We start from the raw sequence: 7,397 nt of genomic DNA, 5'->3' as shown, positions 1-7,397 counted from the left end.
CATACTCAGCCTCTGGTCTAGAATATGGCACTATTACTGAGAACTGGCTGTAAGATATTTACAGAAACAACTACATGCTGAGTCAGAATTAGCTTTCCGAAGCAATTAATTCATAATTGATTTTGCAAATTAATAAATAAGTAGATTTCAGTGTGTAAAAACAGATAAACATTTTAATTTTGTTATAACCTGTAACTTGTTACTCTAACTTAAAAGCAGTTAATAGGTAGGAAGATTTATGGCCAACAGGTTAGCCAAGATATTTTTTTTTTTTAAGAAATTGCATGAATGGCAGCCCCCGTGGCGCAGCGGTTTAGCGCCGCCTGCAGCCCAGGGCGTGATCCTGGAGACCCTGAATCGAGTCCCACGTCGGGCTCCCGGTGCATGGAACCTGCTTCTCCCTCTGCCTGTGTCTCTGCCTCTCTCTCTCTCTCTGCATCTCTATGAATAAATAAATAAAATTAAAAAAAAAGAAATTGCATGAATGTATTGCTTCTGAAGTTCCTGTAGTATTGTAAAGAAATAGGAGTTATGACTATCCAAAGTGAATGAAGTATCTCTTACAACTCAACAAAAAGAAAACAAACAACCCAGTTAAATAGTGAGCAGAAAACCAGCCTCACCAAAGAAGATATACAGTTGGCAAATAATCCTATGAAAAGATGATCCACATCATAGGTCATTAGGGAAGTGCACATTAAAAAAATGACTAGATATGTGTGTATGTATTAGATTAACTAAAATTGCAAACATTGGCAACGCTAAATGCTAGCAAGAATGTGGGGCAATAGGAACTCGCATTCTTTGCTAGTGTTAACACAAAAACCTGTTCACGAGTGTTTATTGCAGCTTTATGTGTAATTGCCAAAAGTTGGAAGCAAAAGATGTCTTTAAAAAGAGGAGTACTTAAACTGTGGTATGTATGTATAGCAGAGTGCTATTCAGGAAAAAGAAAAAAGGAAGGGAGGAAGGAAAGAAAGAAAGAAAGAAAGAAAGAAAGAAAGAAAGAAAGAAAGAAGAAAGAAAGAAAGAAAGAGAGAGAAAGAGAGAGAGAAAGAGAGAGAGAGAAAGAAAGAAAGAAAGAAAGAAAGAAGAAAGAAAGAAAGAAGAAGAAGAAGAAAGAAAGAAAGAAAGAAAGAAAGAAAGAAAGAAAGAAAGAAAGAAAGAAACAAGAGAAAGAAAGATTATCAAGCTACGTAAAGGGAATTTAAATTTTTGATGGTAATTGAAAGAAGCCAATCTGAAAAGATAACATACTGTATGATGCCAACTGAAATATTTTTTTTAAAAAAGGAAAAACTGTGAAGATAGTGAAAAATGATCTGTGGTTTCTGGGGGCTAGGTGACAGGGGGAGGGGAGAAGGATGGGGGAGCATGAGAGATTTCTAGGGTGGCACAACTATTCTGTATGACACTAATGGTAGATATATATCATCATGCATTTGTCAAAACCTATTGAATGTGTCGCACAGTGAGTGAACTCTAAAGGAAACTAGGAACTTTAGTTATTAATAATATATCAGTATTGCCTCTTTAATTGCTATAATTGTGTTACGCTACTGTAAGACGTTAACAGTAGGAGTGACTCTATGTGGAAACTCTCAGGCAATCTAAAAAAAAAAAATGAATAAAGTCACTTTCTGCCCTTTAGAAATTAGTGTTTTACTTATTGCAGGAAATGGCGAATTACTATTGTTACATCACAGAAACACACACACAGAGGTCTATGTAGGTTTCATTGAGCTGGTGTATAAGCTCTAAAACCGATGAGTTGAAAAATACTAAAAAAAAAAAAAAAAAAAGGATCAGCATGTTCTGGGTAACAGTCAAGATTCCACTGGCATCCAAGAACTGTGGAAAGCATATTTTTCTGTCCAGTGGTTTGCTGTATCCCACAGAACACAAGAATGAGTCTCTCAGTCCAATTAAAGCATTTTGCCATGGAGCTAGCTGTTGAGTATGCTTTTCTGGGACTACATGATAGAACTGAACTAATTACTTCTTTACAAAAAGAAGAAGCCGTATCTACCTGATAGTTTTCATAATTATGAAACAGAAGGTTTACTCTTTTGCTTAAATTACCTGGGTGATATTCATATATTAGTTCGGGCTTGTTTTGCACATATAGGATTGTGTGGGCACATGGGTGAATGTGCGTTAAGGACCAAGGAGCTATGCCCACATCCAGGAAACCCCCCCCCCCAGGAATAATGCTGATAATGGAGCTGAAGAGAATTTTAGAAATATAGTCCTGGAAATGGAGGAAATTGAGGAAAGAGAAGAAAGACACAGATAATCTGTAATACACATAATGTAGAATATGTATAATAGGTAACATAATATGTAAATACAATATTCTGTACATTATAGATATAAAAATTACATATGGTAACAATCTATTTTATATTATATAATATATAAATGTGTATATTTCATATGCTTCAAGTTCATAATTTCTTTCTGACATCTCAAGGGTATTTGCTAGGGGAAAGTCGAGATTTTGAATAATTACCTTTGGCCTCAACTATCCTCCAGTCAAAGTTAATGTGAAGATATCAGACATACAGTTCATCCATTCATACATATAGTACACACAGTTCACAAGTATTAGGCTTTTTTTTTAACATTCTACCATTTGATATTTTATTGAGGGATTCTTCTTTTTTTTTTTTTTTTGTTTAAGATTTATTTATCCATGAGAGACAGAGAGAGAGACACAGGCAGAGAGACACAGGCAGAGGGAGAAGGAGGCTCCATGCAGTGAGCCAGACGTGGGACTCGATCCCAGGACCCTGGGATTACAGCCTAAGCCAAAGGCAGATGCTCAACCACTGAGCCACCCAGGTGCACCTCTGCCTTCCCTTCTTAATAGTTACAGATTTTACTATTCATTTGGTTTCAAAGAATCCATTCCCTGTGACCAGAGGACATCTTGTGAGATTTCAACAATTCTGAGTCACTGATTTGACCTTTTTTGCGTGAACTGTAAACCAGCTCTTCTCCATCTTTCAGTTTTGCAAGCAGCTATTTCAAATGGTTTTTATTTTTAAAATTTTTTAGAAGTAATATTAAGCAAAATTTTTAAAGATTTTATTTATTTATTCATGAGAGAGAGAGAGAGAGAGGCAGAGACACAGGCAGAGGGAGAAGCAGGCTCCATGCAGGGAGCCCGAGGTGGGACTCGATCCCGGGTCTTCAGGATCATGCCCTGGGCCAAAAGCAGTGCTAAACCACTGAGCCACCAGGGCTGCCCCCTCAAATGGTTTTTGATGTAGGTGAGGTCTATGTTACAATTTCATGAAACCAAAAGTAAATTTTAATGCAGCATTTTATTGACCTTAACTGCCTAAATGTACAAGTGTCTAACTATTATTGTTTTCTGGTAAGTGACAAAAATTCCTTGCAACTTCTACTCTTACTTTCAACTTAAATAAGAACCCCTTCTTAATAGATTAAGCTCTAAACACTTTGGGTATGATGATCACACAGCATTATATGCTATTCTCTCTGGATCCAATACTATTTTATATATTTTAGCACTCCACCAAAATCTTGTTGTTTTGTTAGGACTTTTTGTTAGGACTTTAGCGCATACAGTTTTCTTTAAAAATATGTTGACATTCAGGTTTGAATTTTAAACAGTGGGGAAAACTGTAGATGTAGTTATATAAATCCGTAAATGTAATTATATATGCAAAGAGAACAATCTGCTTCCCTAGTTAGAACCCTGTTGTAAAAACTCATTAATGTTTAACAAATATTTTTACTATCTAAAGCCTAACTACTAGAGAAATGCTATTAATCATATTAACACTATTTATGGTAAAACATTACTCATCTTGTTTGATGAAAGGTAGAGTTTTTGACAGTCTCCAGAGTGTCATCTGATTATGATCATCATCATTCAAATCCGACAGATATTGACATCCATGTTTCAAGAACATACAGCTCCTACTTACTGACACATTCTTTATAACTTTAACAGAAATGTATGAGAGAAGACAGTATCTTAGATGTCTATGACAAAAAGGCAATCATTTTAGAGATAGATCAGCAACATTTCTTCCAAAACAATGCATTCTTGTCTAAGTTAAGAAAAAGTCATTTAGGCTTCTATTTTATAAATGGTTCCCCTGTGAAAAAAATAATAGCAAAAACGTTCCCTGAGTTCACTGGAGTAGAAATCATGGAGAAATTCAAAGGAGCACATGAATTCCTTCCTAATACTATCCAGAGAAGTAACAATGCTAATTTAAGGGGAAATTTTGAGATTTTAGAAGTTAGTTGATATTCAATTATAGTCTGATATAGAGAAAGGTGGGATTTTTCAGTTTTATGGAGATATAATTGGTAAAGTCATAAGATATTTAAAGTGTACGTAATAAATAAATAAATAAATAAATAAATAAATAAATAAATAAAGTGTACATAGTGATGATTTGGTATATGTAGACATTGAGAAGGGATTCCTTCCATCTAGTTAATCAACACATTACAACACCTCACATATTTCTCTTTTTTTTTTTGGTGAGAACATTTTAAGTTCTATACTCCGAACAAATTTTAAGTATACAATACTGGGTTATCAGCTATACTCACTGTTGTACATTATATTCTCAGACTTTATTAATCTTATTGCAGAAAATGTATACAGTCACATTTAATATACATGCTTTCTACAGCATTGAAGCAGGGAGTTATTAAACCTGGAATAATTTCTGTCAGTCAATTTTTAAAATTCACCTTTCCAGGTTGCCTTGATTTGCTTTAGTTTGGTGCATACATTTTAAGGACCAGTGTGTCCCTGACAATGTTTTATGTACTCCATGTTTGAATATTAAAAAAAAAAAAAAAAAAGGGAAGGCATGAACTCTACTAGTAGATGGAGACACAAATAATTGTTTGCTAATGCTACAGGCCAGGAATTGGCAAACATTTGTAAGTCCAGACAAAAATTAGTATTTGTGAGCCATATTTTTCTTGTCACAACTATTCAGCTTCACTATTGTAGATGAAAAGCAATCGTGGACAACACAAAGGATTGAATATAGTTATATTTGAATAAAACTTTATAGATAATGAAATGTGACTTCATGTAATTTTTATCAATCACAAATATCAGTTCTCCTTTTGATCAATTTCTAACTATTTAAAATGTAAAATCCATTCTTAGATTGCAAGCAATATATAGGTGATGGGGTCGATTTGATCCTCAAACTGTAGTTTGCTGACAATATAGACGTGTATATTTTAGAGATGTAAAAAGAGTTTATGTAATTCAGTATACACATGAGATGATAATATTGAATATAGGAACAATTTTGTCATTATTTGAATTGGTAAGAGATGGACTCTTGGAGAAAGAGAGATGATTTGGCACTTGGAGTGTATGATTAGGAATAGAGGACAAAGAGTTGAAAGGCAGTAGAGATAGAAACAAGTTCTTAAGCAAAGGTTAAAAAGCAGAAATGTGTTGGTTATTAGGAACTTATCACCGATTTGGATTTTGAGAGTGCTTATCGATGATTTCTCACTTGTTATTTTACAAATTTCTTATTTATTTTTAGTTTATGCTGATGAGTGATAAAACTCATTTTAATCATTTAATATCAAATACAAATATGCTTCCAGTATATAGATTCATTCTAAAAATATCTGACTTTAATATTCATATTAAATATAAATATTGCATTTCATTTATAGAAATCTTTGTAGAAGGCTCTTTGTCTTTTTTACCATGGTTTGATCTCATCAATCTTTTTTCTGCTTTTGCCTCTAAAATAAAAAAAAAAAAAATCTACCGAAAAGCAAACATGCATATAAACAGTATGAAAGTAGTAACTCTTCTGAGGTATAGTTTTAGGACAAACAACCCCCACTTGGCACGAGCTTCAAAGATATTGCATTTCTATTACGACTTCTAAAATGAGAACATGACAACTTAGTGAATAGAAATTCCTCTGTGAATATCATACATCCTGCATAAAAACTGTGTCTTTAAATAAATCTCTAAGCAATTGTTTTGAAAGAAAAACTCAGCAGTTGTATGGCACTGATAAAAATAATCAGCCAATTAAGAGAAATCTTACCTTCTTTCACCAACTGAACACAGCATCAGGTGAGCAAATCGAATCATGAGCCCCTCAAGGTGATAGCATTTGAGTTTTTATATTGTAAGTGGTCACGATGAAAAATTTTAATTCTCAAGTCTAATTTGTTAGTGCAGGATATAGAGAATATTTTTTCAGAACCTAATAGGAACACTAGCTGTAATGTTATAAAAAATGGTTTGGTAGTATCATACTTGAACAAATGTTTCCAGGCCAATATATTTATTGAAAGTAAAAGGATAACAAATTATTCATATTTTGAACAGCATGACTAAAGAGCAATGATAGATAGAATTCCTGTTTTCAGAAACTGTTTCATTTAAGTCTGTGCACAGCTATAAAATTTTTATGCCAGGTTTCACACCCATATAGCATGATCCAAGGGCCCACACTCATCATCACTGTGTGCAATATTCATTATTCCAGAAGTTAAGTTATACCAAGTAGTTCATCCATGTAAATTTTCCTTCTGAAATACTCACATAGCAGACATTCTGGGAATTTGCTGCAAACAGTACTGAATCTGATCAATTCCTGCTTCATTTACATTTTGAATTCTATTTGTGTTGAGAGAGAAATATTTTGAAGTTGAAATAATATGGTAAGAGTGTGAAAGTTGAAGAAATAAATGGTCTTAGCGAAAAGAGCAAATAGTATGTTGAGAAAAATGAAGGACATAATCTTCCCGAACATTTTCCAATCATTCAATAATTTCACTAGGGGGTAAGAGACATTCAAAATTCTATGATGATATAGTTGTCTGGGTGATATCAGGATGTTCTCACTGTAATACTAGGACTCTGAGTCACCGAGACACTGCAATGTTCTCCATTGGTGTCAAAGTACTTATGAAACTATTACTAGCTGATGGCCAGGCAGGTCAACTGTCAAGTCTTTCTGACATAAAAATAAGCCCAGCTTGAGGCAAAGAATAAAGATATTGTTAGCTTTTTTTTTTTTTTTTAACTACTAATACAGCTGTCAATGTAGTGTCCTGAGCCCATTTTCTTTTTTACCTTCTTGTAAAGAGTAGATTACTTTCTCAAGAAAATGATAAATGACCTAAAAATACTAACTTCACTTTAGTCACAGGATTCACATGTAGTAAGTATTCATGTATTTGTGCATGTGTTAATGATTTAGTCCCTTAAAAATAGATGCTTCTTGTTGATGTCTGTGGAAGTATTTGACTAATATATCTGAATGAATTTAAACTGTAGAAAACTGATCCTAAGTAGTTAGCACCAACAATCTCAAACCATTCTGGGATTATTCCAGATTTCTGGG

The 7,397-nt window shown here is 33.7% G+C and overlaps 1 long non-coding RNA gene across 1 annotated transcript; it reads right to left on the bottom strand.

Moving 5' to 3' along the window:
- Nucleotides 1-209: 209 nt before the first annotated feature.
- LOC125754803 (uncharacterized) lies at nt 210-6,827 on the bottom strand. Its single transcript, XR_007409654.1, has 2 exons — nt 6,593-6,827; nt 210-441 (listed from the first exon to the last, which is right to left on the bottom strand). It is a non-coding gene; the product is annotated as an uncharacterized LOC125754803 (long non-coding RNA).
- Between the last annotated feature and the right edge of the window lie 570 nt (nt 6,828-7,397).

Source organism: Canis lupus, chromosome 3 (genome assembly GCF_003254725.2).
Source record: "Canis lupus dingo isolate Sandy chromosome 3, ASM325472v2, whole genome shotgun sequence".
NCBI lineage: Eukaryota > Metazoa > Chordata > Mammalia > Carnivora > Canidae > Canis > Canis lupus.
Note: the sequence above shows the minus strand (reverse complement) of the source record. Positions and strands in the feature narration are given on the sequence as shown.